Consider the following 11,914-nt stretch of genomic DNA (forward strand, 5'->3'; position numbering starts at 1 on the left):
CCCGGGCGTCGTTCTGCTCTTCGCGGGCCGCGGCGGGGTTGGGCCGCTCCGGGTTTGAGGCGCGGAGCTTCCTCGCTTGCGTATTCAAAAAAAAAACCAAACAAAACACCCAACAACAAAAAAAGGAGTTTTTCGTTTTTAAACAAAGAAGTCAGAGTCGCATCCGTGGCCCTGGCTGTCTCTCAGCCCTGTGAAGAAGCGAGGTGTTGGCAGCGCCTGTTTTGAGGCAGCTGTACCACCGCAGGGTGTTATCTCCCCTCCCCGGGAAGGAGGGAGCCTTTCAGTAAATCTCCAGACAGAATCTGAAGCAGATCGTGACTGAGCTAAGGCTGGGGTGTCTGTTGGCAAGTCAAAAAAAAAAAAAAAGAATCACTACAGGCTTCAATGGTTTTGTGCCCTGTTCAGTAAAATAAAGTGCAGTGATTTCGATGCTTCTCTCATCTGACAGAAGTTTGGAAGGTGAAAGGGACAGCTTTACCGACGCTTCGCTTGGACTATCTGTGGCTTAGCCCAGTAGAGTGGAACAAGGCGATAACAGGTAAGAAGCGCGGCACTTAAAACTGAAAGAAGACAGCATCATGCTTTCTTATAGGGAAAGGCAGTTCCCTGGGCAGAATCTAGTACCTCTAGCTTATTTTTGCTACGTGGATGGAAATGGCTATAAGTAACACTTGCAAGCGTAGTACAGTGAAAATAAGATGTTTAGAAAAAATGGATAGGAACCTGCCAGCCTCCTTTCTCATCTGAGCTTTGTGGGAGTTTTGCTGCTGGAAACGACTAAGACCTTGTTGTGACTTTGTTTGCAGTTGTTCTTCTTTTATCCTCTAGTTTTACTAGTTCGGAGATAGACTAGCATTAATATACTGATCTCATTCTCAAAGCAGAGTGAAAAAATAAAGATAAATACTGCCTGCGTTCACTCTGAGATGGATTTGATTCCTGAACGGATTGCTCTGAGCAGGCATTTGGGATGGGAAAGGTGCCATTTTCATGGTGACTATGTGTGTCAGTAAGCGTGGAGTTTCAAGAGAGCAGGTTTAAGATGATGTTACTGCTGAAAAGCTCTTCTCCAGCCCTCTGACTTCATTGCGTCTTGTGTGCAGGTATAAGTTGTTGTGTGGTCAGTTGGGTTCATCCACCAAACCAGCCAGCAATTAGCACCATACGGAAAGTGAACTGATGAGCAGTGTGTGTCTGTGCTAATGCTGGTGTGTGTGACAGGGAGGGGCAGGTCCGCCCATTAGGCAGGGTCAGGGATCAAAATCAGCTAAGCTGCTCATGAAAGCGTTCCCTGAGGCTGCACTTCCCTGTAGAGGTGAGCTGGCCTAGTGCCTGTGGCTTGGTTTTTTTTGGTGGGTTTTTTTTTGTTGCTGGTTTTGTTTTGGTATTTTTTTAGATGAAAGCTGTGTGGTACTGTCTGTCTCCTTATTTCATGATGTGGCTAATATTCTCAGCCACTTCCCCCCCCTCCCCTCCTCCACTCTTTCACAGTAGAAACATTTTTACTTTGTTTCCTGAAAAAGTTTACTTTTGGGTGATGAGCAAACTGGTACATGTGGAGGGTTACAAATGTAGAACTGGAGAATTTTTAGAAATTTGCCTGTCATGATTATCACCAACAGCTCCACTGGTATCATTGCTACAACAGATGTTCAGCTTTAGAGAACAAAAGCAGTTGTTGCTAAATGTAAAGATGGGAGTACTGGCAGTAAATAAAGAAATTGCATTTAGACAAAAAAAACCCCTGGGTGGATAAAGAATTGAAACAGATGCAGTAAACAAAAAATGGCTCTCAGTTGCTCAGTTTTGGTCTCAACTGTATTTTAACACCTGCTTCTGACATCAGAATGATCTCTGTCCAAAAAGATTATAAAAGATGAGACTATTAGCAAAACTTTATTTACATCAGAGGCATGCAAAGAATTTTGGGGGGATCTAAACAGTTTGGTTAGCTTCTCTAAGACTAAGAAGAATTGTTCTGGAAAAAAAATCAGTCTTTTGTTTATTGTATTATTTTAAAGTCTATGTTTGTACAGCAGCTCACAGATTTTATTCAGTTGTTTAGTAGAGGAGAAATACTTATCCTTGTAATGTCCAAGAGTTTTATATAAGCCTTTGTGACATAGTTTAATGGCTTAATTGCAGTGTCAAAATACTACTTCTTGAAAAAGTGCTGAATTTCCAGAACTTGGTGTGGTTTAGTTTTAAACAGTTTTTGCACTGTGGCTCCTGCCCCTGTCTTGAACCTATCCTGCGGTGTACACATCATATTGTTTAGAACTCCTTTCATGGAAACATTTTCTTTCAGGTCCTTTATTAAAATTATTAAAGCTGAATCTAACTGCTGTGCTTGTAGAATTTATCTTTACAACTTCTTATAAAGAAGATAAATTGCCCTTTATTATTCTTTGTTAGTGAAGATAGTGTAAGATTTAATAAGTTACTATATCAAATACTCTAGGCGGGTCTCAACAGTACAGTACTTAAGTTAAATATTGACTTGCTGTATAGGACTTTGGTCTTGCCTGGCCGAAGCTGCAGGCAGGAGAAAGGTATCGTGGCAAACATAATGACAACTTAAAATTGCCCCCTACCAGACTGAAGCCAGTCTTGCTGTGCTCAGAAGCAGCTGATTGCAGGGGAGGCTCAGCGTGGTGATGCTTGTAGCTGGTTAAATGTAGACTTAATTCCTCTGTCTCTTTCTTGTCTCTGTGAAAGATAAAGGTTAATTAAAATATAATTTAAAGAAAAGCATGAAGTAAGGATGTAAAAAAGTGGTTTTTGCAGTGTCATCTTTAACTACGTAAGCATAAACCTTCCTGTAGTATGCTCGTGCCCAGCGTTGGTAGTCTCTGCAGCACGATGTGAGTAGGTAATTAAGTTTGTACCTGGGAGTGGTGACAGTCCTTCCCTGCCTCTCTCTCAATAGTGAAATGACTAGGATTTGGGGGCTCATCGCTGGTGCTGAGTCTGGTGGTCCTCTCTAATCTTGCTCTTATACTTAAACATACCTTCAGCTGGAAGAAATTCTGTGTGCCAGCTGTCTCTGGGACCATGCCTCCCAGTATAGAAGGCTCTTTGTGTTCTATATACACGTGATCACTTGAGGAAAATAAACATTTCTCATTCTTGCAAAAATTCACTTTCAAATATGAACTAAGCGTAACTGGTTCAGTATTTCCAGCCTGCTCTGTGCCTCTTCCCTTGCTGTGGTGGGCTTTCTTAAAGGTCTAAAATCTGGTTGCTAAACTGCATTGAAAATAGAAGAATTCCTCTGGAACTGGTGAGATAAATTTTTTTCCTTGGTGATGTGGCATGTATAATTCTTGAATGCTTTGCTGTGGGGAGCTCAGCATGCAACACAGAGCTGTATATTAAAGAAAACTAATTTTTCTTGAGCTAAGAAGCTTTGTAGGTGGGAGACGTCTTAGGCTTTCTTATTTGCCAGTGTGGAATAAGAGTTTCAAGCTAATCAGGAGGTTGTTTGTGGGGAAAAAAAATAAAAAATGAGCCAGTCATCCAAGGGGCTTTAGGTGAAGGAATTTCTGCATCCCTTCATAGTAAGATATTTTGAGCTGTTTATACATGGGTGGGTGAATAAGTTATTTTATGTCTTTGGTAAGTCTGGTTTACTGTCAGAATCTAGTTCTAGGAAGATTTTTCTCCTGTGTTATTGGAAGAAGGTTGGGTATGTCATGTGTCAACTTTGTTTGCTATAAACTGAGGTTTCAGTGGAAGAAACATTTTGGTTTAGATGTAGGATTGGGTTGATAAATCCTGCCTTTTTACTTATTCGTTTTGAAACCATTTCCCTAACTGCAATGGGCATGGATTGCTCCTTGCTCACTCTCTGGATATTCTGGAATGAGCATTTCGAGAGCTGTCTGTGAAGAGCTCATGGAGTAAAAAGGTGGTTCAGGTTTTTAGCATTCCTGCCAACTTTTTCCACTTTGTGAATTCAGTGTTGCGATGTGGTTCATTTTCAGGTGTGTTTCAAAGATGCGTGGATGTTTGGTGTGACTGAGGTCAAGGTTTAGGCTGACATCCAGATGGTGGTGAGAGGATTACTTTGAGAGCTAATTACCAGTGTTCTTTGTATAAGTCTGCATAGTTACATCACAAAGATTGTTCTTTAATGATTCATCGGGCAGATTAGTGAGGGGGAAAAAAAAAGCCCAACTTTTGAACTTTCTGATGAAATGTGTTTTTCCCTTAGCCCATCTGGCTCATATTGAGCTTGTGCCCCAGCACTTGCTGGCTGTTTTAATGGGTATTCATTTCCTGATGCTGAAAATGAGATCTATCACATCTTTGAAATCTGGATATCTCTTTTTCTCTGCATGTGTGGCCTACATTTCTCCTTGCATCCATCTACTGCATGAGCGTACTGCTGTGGTGTGAGCTGTGAACAAAGACCCTGTGGTTTATTCAGGCGCGGGCTCCGTTGAGTTAGTCTGCACTATTTTTGGAGCTCCCTCGGGGAGAAGGTGGCCAGCCTATCTAACCTCCAAGATGAGCAGAGGGGAGTGTAGCAATGTCAGCTTTGGCCTCCCTGTGCTGGGTCAGCTCTTGGCGGTTGTTCTGTCAGAGAGGATCCTGTCTTCTGCAAAGAAGCGTGTTAGCAGGGTCATCCAGCAGCAAGTTGGTGAGAAAACATTCGCTTTACTCCATTGGTTTGTTACTATTGTTGAGAGGCACCTTGTCCACCTTTCAGAGACTTCACAGAGCACAGAATGGCAAGGGTTGGAAGGGACCTCAGGAGATCATCTAGTCTAACCCTCCTGCTAAAGCAGGCTCACCTAGAGCATGTTGCATGGGACATCATCCAGGCGGGCTTTGAATATCTGCAGAGAAGGAGACTCACGAGCTATGGCTGCCTCTATCTTAGCTCAACAGATTTTCCCTACGACTCATAGATGAAGGTCAATGCCCCTGACATCCGCAGCTCTGGATCACTGTGCCAGCCTATCTTGTCAGGTTGCATTGTCACTGTCTTAATTTGGTGCCTGGTGCTGTGGCTGCTACAGTTTTGGCCTTTGGTCTGTGGCAGAGGACAGCTTAGTGCTAAAGGGGATGAAGTTTCCTCTCAGTTATATCCTTCCTAAAGGGGATGAAGTTACCTCTCAGTTATGTCCTTCCCTATTTCTGGACTACTTGGGTATCCCTTGAAGAGCAGTTTCCCACTGGTGCTGTGTATCCAGTGCTGCTGCTGGCTTCAGGTCAGCCAAGCACCTGAATGTTGATGGAGATGGAGAAAACATAGTGCTGGGGTCTCGTGCTGGTGGTGCTGTGGACCTCAGCAGGTATCAGATTGATTTCTGAGTTTTCCTTAATATAATTTGTTTTCCACCTGTTTTCCTTGTAACAATCTGAATGCTAAAGTTTGCGGTGTTGCTCAGTGGCATTAGGACACCCCTTTGGGACTGAGAATGTTTAAAAGTTGCTTTAGTCATAGGATTGCTGGGAGGACTTCTCCCTCTTCGTATCTTCTCAAGTGAAGTATGTCATGTAGCTGACAGAGTACTTTGACCTTCCTGGTTCACTTAGAGTGTTCTTTTAGTGGGTTATTTACATTTGTCAAGGTACAGTGTCCTGTAGTTTCGATGTTCCTGCCTGTACGTAATGGGAGGAAAAACGTGCTGGTTAACTGTTTTGATGTGTTCTTGTGATTAGTGCAATCAAGTTCAGGAGCTCAGTAAGATGATCAAGTAGGCAGTTGACTGAGGAGATATCTGTATATATACAGAGCCATAGGGAATGTTTGCAGAGTCACGGAAGAAATTATTTACAATGAGGGTGGTAAAACACTGGAACGGGTTGCCCAGAGATGTAGTGGAGGCCCCTTCTTTGGAAACATTCAAGGCCAGGTTGGACGGGGCTCTGAGCAACCTGACTGAGTTAAAGATGTCCTTGCTCACTGCAGGGGGGTTGGAATAGATGGCCTTTAAAGGTCCCTTCCAACCCAAACCATTCCACGATTCTATGTTTTCCCCTGTGTCTAGGGCCAGAATGCACAAGTTGCAACAGAAAGAGTCATCATGATGTCACTAAGAGATGAAATTATTTGTACAGGTTTTCCTTTGCTTTATCAGGGAATGGTTGATCTTGGAACCAGTGCCTTGAGCTTGCTGGTGAGCTGGTTGCTTTCTTGTGGTTCTGAACACACTGAAAGAGCAAAGATCGTTTCCCAGGCTGTTGAGTGTCAGATTTGGTCAGCACACTCTTCAGAAGCTGGATTACCTCAAAGTTGATCTCTTTGCCTTCATTTCTAACAAGAACTGTCAGTTCTGTTTCAAAAAATCTAAATCTAAGATTTAATCTAATCTTCCTGATGCATGGAATGGGAGGCCGTTGTATGTCTGACCCAAAATCGGCTGTTGCTCAAGGTTCTGCGCATCAAATGATGGATGGGTAATTTTGTTGATTCCCTCCTGGCCAAGGCATCCTTGAACCTTCTGCGTATTTTGTGGGAGGCCCCTGTGGTTGCAGTACCTAACGAAAACCCTGAGTTCAGAGTCACGTTGCATCGCACAGGCTGGGTGCTGGGTAGTTCTTGACACTTAAAACAGTCTGCTCTTCTCCACTATGAGACTGTCATCAGTACCAAGAAAGATGGTAGTAAAGAACCTGCTCAGCCAAATGGCCAGTTTCCCCTCTTTGTGCTCAAGCAGTTTAGTGTTTTCTTTGGAAGTCACAGTATGCTATACTCCTTAATTTCTCTTCGTTCCTGGTAAATCATGCTTTTCTTTCCTGGTGAGTCATGCTTTTTCCAGGTTGCTCCCTAAGATTTCATTTCAGTCTATTCTCACATCTCCAAGGCAGAGGTGCTATACCACACTTGTGTGTTGAGAGAAGACTTTTTTTTTTTTTTTTTTTTTTCATAATTAGAGGATTAAATCTTCTAGATGTTCTTTGAAGAACTACTCTACTGAGAGAGCAACGCTATTGCCAGAGTCACTTGGAGGTGCATTAGAGACTCTTAGGAGCTTGTTTACGCTTTGTGTGATGAGAGATATTCCTTGTCCTCCTTTCCCCCTGGGTTAGCTCAGATTATGCTGATAGTATTAGTGAAGAACACTTCCAAGTCTGATGTCACTCTACAGCAAAAACCTGGAGGTTTGTTCAGATACTCACCAAGCACTGGGACTTTGCAGAGTCATCTCCCAGGAATGAAACTGCATTTTGTGGAGCAAAATGTACTGAGACTGCTGTTTGCATGGAGGACTCTGACACATGTTTTTAGATAGCTGCAAAAGAGTAGCTCCAAGCAGAGCTCTACACACATGTGCATGCACAAACTTACGGGAGAGTTGCTTTTAAGTGGCTCATGTTCTTTAATCTGTACTGTCTCTGTATGGCACTCTATTCCTCCTCTCTTTGTAGTTCTTTCAAACTCCAGCAGCAAGTTGACAAGAGTTTGGGGTATATGCAAAACCTCTATGCCCATGAGCCTGCAAAGAGGAGTGGGACTTGCCCTGCAGATATGGCCAAGGGGGAAAAAAAAAAATCTTGGGGAGACTATGCATCTCAAGCAGTCGAGTGTGAAAGTGAAAATGGATAATATATACTGAGCTGTAATTATTGGGAAGGAGCTGTGTTTTCCTAGACTTCCTGGCTAGTGGGAACCTTGAGAATGTGACCTGAGAAATCTAAAAGAGATGGAGGGGTTTGCTGCCTTGAGTAGTGTTGTGAGTCTTTCATGGACACTTCCAAAGGGACAGAGTATTGATAACAAGAACTGTATGACATGCTGTGTTGAAATTTTATCTGCCTAAGTAGCTGCTAGCCCAATTCCATTAATGTTTGCATATTTAATAAACTTTTAATGTTGGATTTTAATGAGTTGGTAGTTATCTCTGAACATCCAGCAGCAGCAGTCACAGAGTCTAGGTGGCTCTCAAATGCGGATTTCTCTCACTTAGAAGGCATGTGGCCTTTCCTTGGGCAGTCAGCACTTGACGGGCTAGCGCACGCTTTGAGTCAGTTTGCACTGATGTACATCAACAATGGATTTCTTAATTTGGATGGAGCCTTAGGGTTAGGTTTTCAGGGGAGGAATCTTTTTAAAAAGCTGGATATAAGAGAACATGACCTTGGTTAATCTTGTAACACACCATTTATCTACTTGGGATGATTCTTCCTAGTGATCTAATTATTTTGGCTGCAAAATGGGCCTCCTAGGGAATTTGTTTCTGATGTGGCATTTGCTCATTTACAGTCCCAGTGCTTTCGCTTTGCCTTTTCAGCCTTATTTTCCAAACATATATCAAACTCCTCAGAACCCCAAGCAGGCTAAGAAGTGCCCTGGTTGTGCTGCACAGTTGGAACCAAGTGCCGCTAATGAGGTTATGGAAGCTCATCTATTATTGAGGGGACCTTGGCAAAATTAAGCAGAAAATTTCTGTGTTCGTGCTTGTGAGATAAACCTAAGTGTAGTGAATATATGTCAGTATGTAAAATGCAGCAGACAAGGTGAAAAGGGACTGTTCATAACACAAAAGTTATCAAAACTCAGTTCTGGCACCAGTATGACTTAAGTCACTTTCCTGTTCTCACCCAGTCTTTAGGATAAATTCTCAATATGCTACTGTAATGTCGATAGTAAATGTGTAAGCTGTGAAGGTCGCGGGGTAAAGAAAGAAGCCCTTGCCTCCTTCTTTGAGAGAAGACAACATAGTAATTCAGTGACTGGACCCATCAGGTTGGTTTCAGGTGGCCTTTCAGCGTGCCCAGTAAAAAAACAGGAAAAACATAACATTTATGTAACATAGTAACTTCATCCCAGAGCGCTGTATTTTAAATTGAAGTTCTTTTTGTATCTCCAGAATACCTGTTTCTGAGAGGAATAGCCAAGAGAGTTAACAAGAAAACCTGATGGACCATTACACCTTCCAAAATGAGCCTGTTCACACTTTTCTACCGGAAACTAACATGTCTTAAAGGTGAGTAGGTTTTGTATGCGACAGCTGAGATGCCCAACGCCTTGGGCCTTGACCATCAGGTCTTCCCAAAGATAGACCCGTCCTCCTTTCAGCTTTAGCATACAACTCCCTTCCTGGGCTGGCGCAGCCCACAAAACCTGCTTGTGAAAATATATGCTTTATCCTTGGGAGAAATATGTATGAAGGAGGTAGTATTTTCAACCATACCAATTAATTATCATTAATTTGGAAGCTCTTGAAAAAGTGAGAGTGCTTAGTGAAAGACGTGAACCAATGGGAACATGGATATTTTTTGGTGAGTGGAGGAAACGCAGGTGTGTTATTTGCAGGATGAGAAAGTTAAGTTTGCAAGACAAACTTTTGCTTAGTTTGGTGAATGTATTAAATTAGGTAAGGCATTTTCAAGTTCTGTTCCAGTCATACCTCAAATGATATAATAAGCATTCAGAGTAGCTGAAGAAGAGTGCTTGCTGTCAAAGACGGTAAATTAATTTCCCCAAAGTAAAGAACATAATGCTTGAATGAAATTAAATCAAAATTATATTTTGTAAAGTTTGTGGTGTCTTTTATGTTATTTTTGTACTCAGCCCCTTAGGGCTATAGTCAGTGACCGTACAATGTTGTTTTAAAATCCTTTAATAATAGAAATCAAAATGGGAAATGTCACGTAAGTCCAGAACTCAACATTGAAATAAAAGCAGGATTTATGAGACAGTCTTGTTTTAGACTTTACTGTCACTTTAATAAATAACATATAAAATAAAGCCATAAGCCTATGTAAGCCTAAGTTTGCCTGCTTAGCAGCATTAATTCTGATTTTTAATAGGTTAATAAATTTGCTTTTCTGTTGTTTACTTTATTGATAATTAATTTTTCTATTTTTTTGGTATGGGCAACCTAGCACCTATGAACTCAAAGCTAATAGTGGAGTGTAAATGGTGAAAAATAGGTCTGGGTGATTGTCAGTTGTCATTCTATCTGCACAGAAATTGTTCTAAAATGTCCGGTGTTGGCGTCACAGGCCCCTTGTTTTCAAATCCCTTAAGGAGTGAGGAAAAAAGCCTGGTAGAAATTAACCCTGCACTGAACTCTGTTTTCCTGTGTTTTTGCAGGTTTGAAGCCCTGTCTTGTTATCCGTGTGAGTTTCTTAAATATTTGTATATGTGGTAGCACTGATGTGCCTCTGGTGAGTGTAGCACCTGACAGAGATAGGAGGGGATGTGATGTTGGGGGGCCTTACTACTGGGGGAAGAAAACACTTGTAGCTGGAGGGAGAAACACTGTTCACGTGTGTTTGTGCTGTTTGGTCTCTGGTAAAATCTGCACAATTCTGCATAAAAGGATGGAAACCTGAAACCCCCATACTACAAACTGTTGCTGAGTTCTCTTGTGTTGACTAGTTGCCTGTGTTTTGCAAGCGTCCTCTTTGGATTCAATAGGATGGGCTGTGGAATGTTTTGGGAACATGTATGAGTAACTTAATTTACATACATTAGAGCCATGGGACTTTGTGTATGGGAAAATTAGTCCTGGCTGAAAGTGATTTGCATTACTGGGTCCGTGTTCTTGAGCTTTGTTTCTGATTCATTTTTCATTAATTCTAAGCCCTGGGTGTTCCTTATAGCTCTGTGTGTGGGGAAAAGTAATATTGAAGTGCTCTAAAGTACAAACTGAGGTCGACTTAATATCTTTTTTTGTCAGCTGGGACAAATGGATTTTGAGTTTCTTCTGTTATATGTAGTTAGACACTGAGAACTCCTGGAAGACTTTAAATAGGAACTTGCTATTGATGTTTCACGCTTTCTACTTAATAATGTGGAAGCTAATCTAATGCTACAGAAAAGCAGGATGTGTTCCAAGATCTGTAAGTTAGTCGAGTGTTTTCCATGTATATGGAAAAAATAAGCTTTTTTAGCTGTTTGCAGTCTAAACATTCAAAATATGCTTGTAGATCTTGGAGTGCCATAGTTTCTTCTACATTATGTGTTCCTTATACGTGAAGAGGCTGATTATGTATTTGTATAATGATCTTCAGTTGTTTTTTGAGGGAAGGATATTTTAAGTGCAGTCTATCAATTCTGCACAAATAAGTCTCTGTATAATAATCTCCAATATAAAAAAGTTCTTGTGATGTGTGAGTGATTGCAGAAGTCTGCAGTTATACTGCATGCTGTTCATGTGTGGATAAAGGGTGTTTTGAAGGTAAAGATGTTATCTGTGAACCCTTCTGCAAAAAAAAAAATTCTTGAAAACTAGGGAATCTCACTTGGAAATATTTATACTGGTGTAGTCTGTGCTTTTCTGTTTGCTCTCTCCTCTTTCTTCTGCTTCCACATCTTGTGAAAAGTGCAGCTTTAATCTGTGGAGAAAGATTGTGCAACAGGGTAAAGAAAGAGGGAGAGTGAAAAGCGGGTATTTTGCTGCTATAATGTTTCTTTGTTCTCTGAGGTCAGGAAGAGCTGAGCTCCCAGTGATTTCATAAGCTCTTCTATTACCTGTTCACGTACTGGTCAGTAAGCCTGAATAGATGGATCCTCCTCTGTATGAGTCAGTAAGTAAATATCAGGCAGTGCTGGTATTCCTGATACTGTCTGCTCCCAGTGCTTGCTCCTGTTTCTTGCTTACTGTTGACTTGCTGATTTTTCAGCTGCTACCACAACCCCAGCAGATTTTGTCAGCACGGGGCCTTCTCGTGGTGTGCAGTTGCAGAGCGAGACCTCCATTGGAGCTAGTTGCTGTTCCAGCCTTCTTGGAGGATACGTTTTCAACGGTAGCTGGAAAACATTTGGAGATGTTTCCAGAAAAACAGTTGGTACTGATTCTTGGCTCAAAGCCTCCTCTTGATCAGAGGCGGCAGCGTGGTTAGCCAGATGGCCTGCAAGCTGGGTCTGGTGCCTGCTCTGATTGCATCCCTCCTGCAGGATGGGGCACCAAAGGAAGGGCGTCTCCAGCTTCCTGTGGTAGCACCGCGT

General features: G+C 42.0%; 1 protein-coding gene across 4 annotated transcripts in view; it reads left to right on the forward strand.

The window, feature by feature from the left end:
- The first annotated feature begins 150 nt into the window (after positions 1-150).
- MAP3K13 (mitogen-activated protein kinase kinase kinase 13) overlaps positions 151-11,914 on the forward strand; it is an 82,450-nt gene continuing 70,686 nt past the window's right edge. For 3 of the 4 annotated variants that reach the window (XM_035899971.1, XM_035899975.1, XM_035899969.1), the window contains exons 1-2: positions 151-538; positions 8,826-8,942. The gene's annotated coding sequence lies outside the window, so the exon portion shown is untranslated. Of the gene's footprint in view, positions 539-8,825; positions 8,943-10,054; positions 10,081-11,914 lie in introns of all 4 variants that reach the window. The other variant, XM_035899970.1, reaches the window with a different exon arrangement.

This window comes from Egretta garzetta, unplaced genomic scaffold, assembly GCF_000687185.1.
Source record: "Egretta garzetta isolate BGI_Z169 unplaced genomic scaffold, ASM68718v1 scaffold448, whole genome shotgun sequence".
NCBI classification, from domain to species: domain Eukaryota; kingdom Metazoa; phylum Chordata; class Aves; order Pelecaniformes; family Ardeidae; genus Egretta; species Egretta garzetta.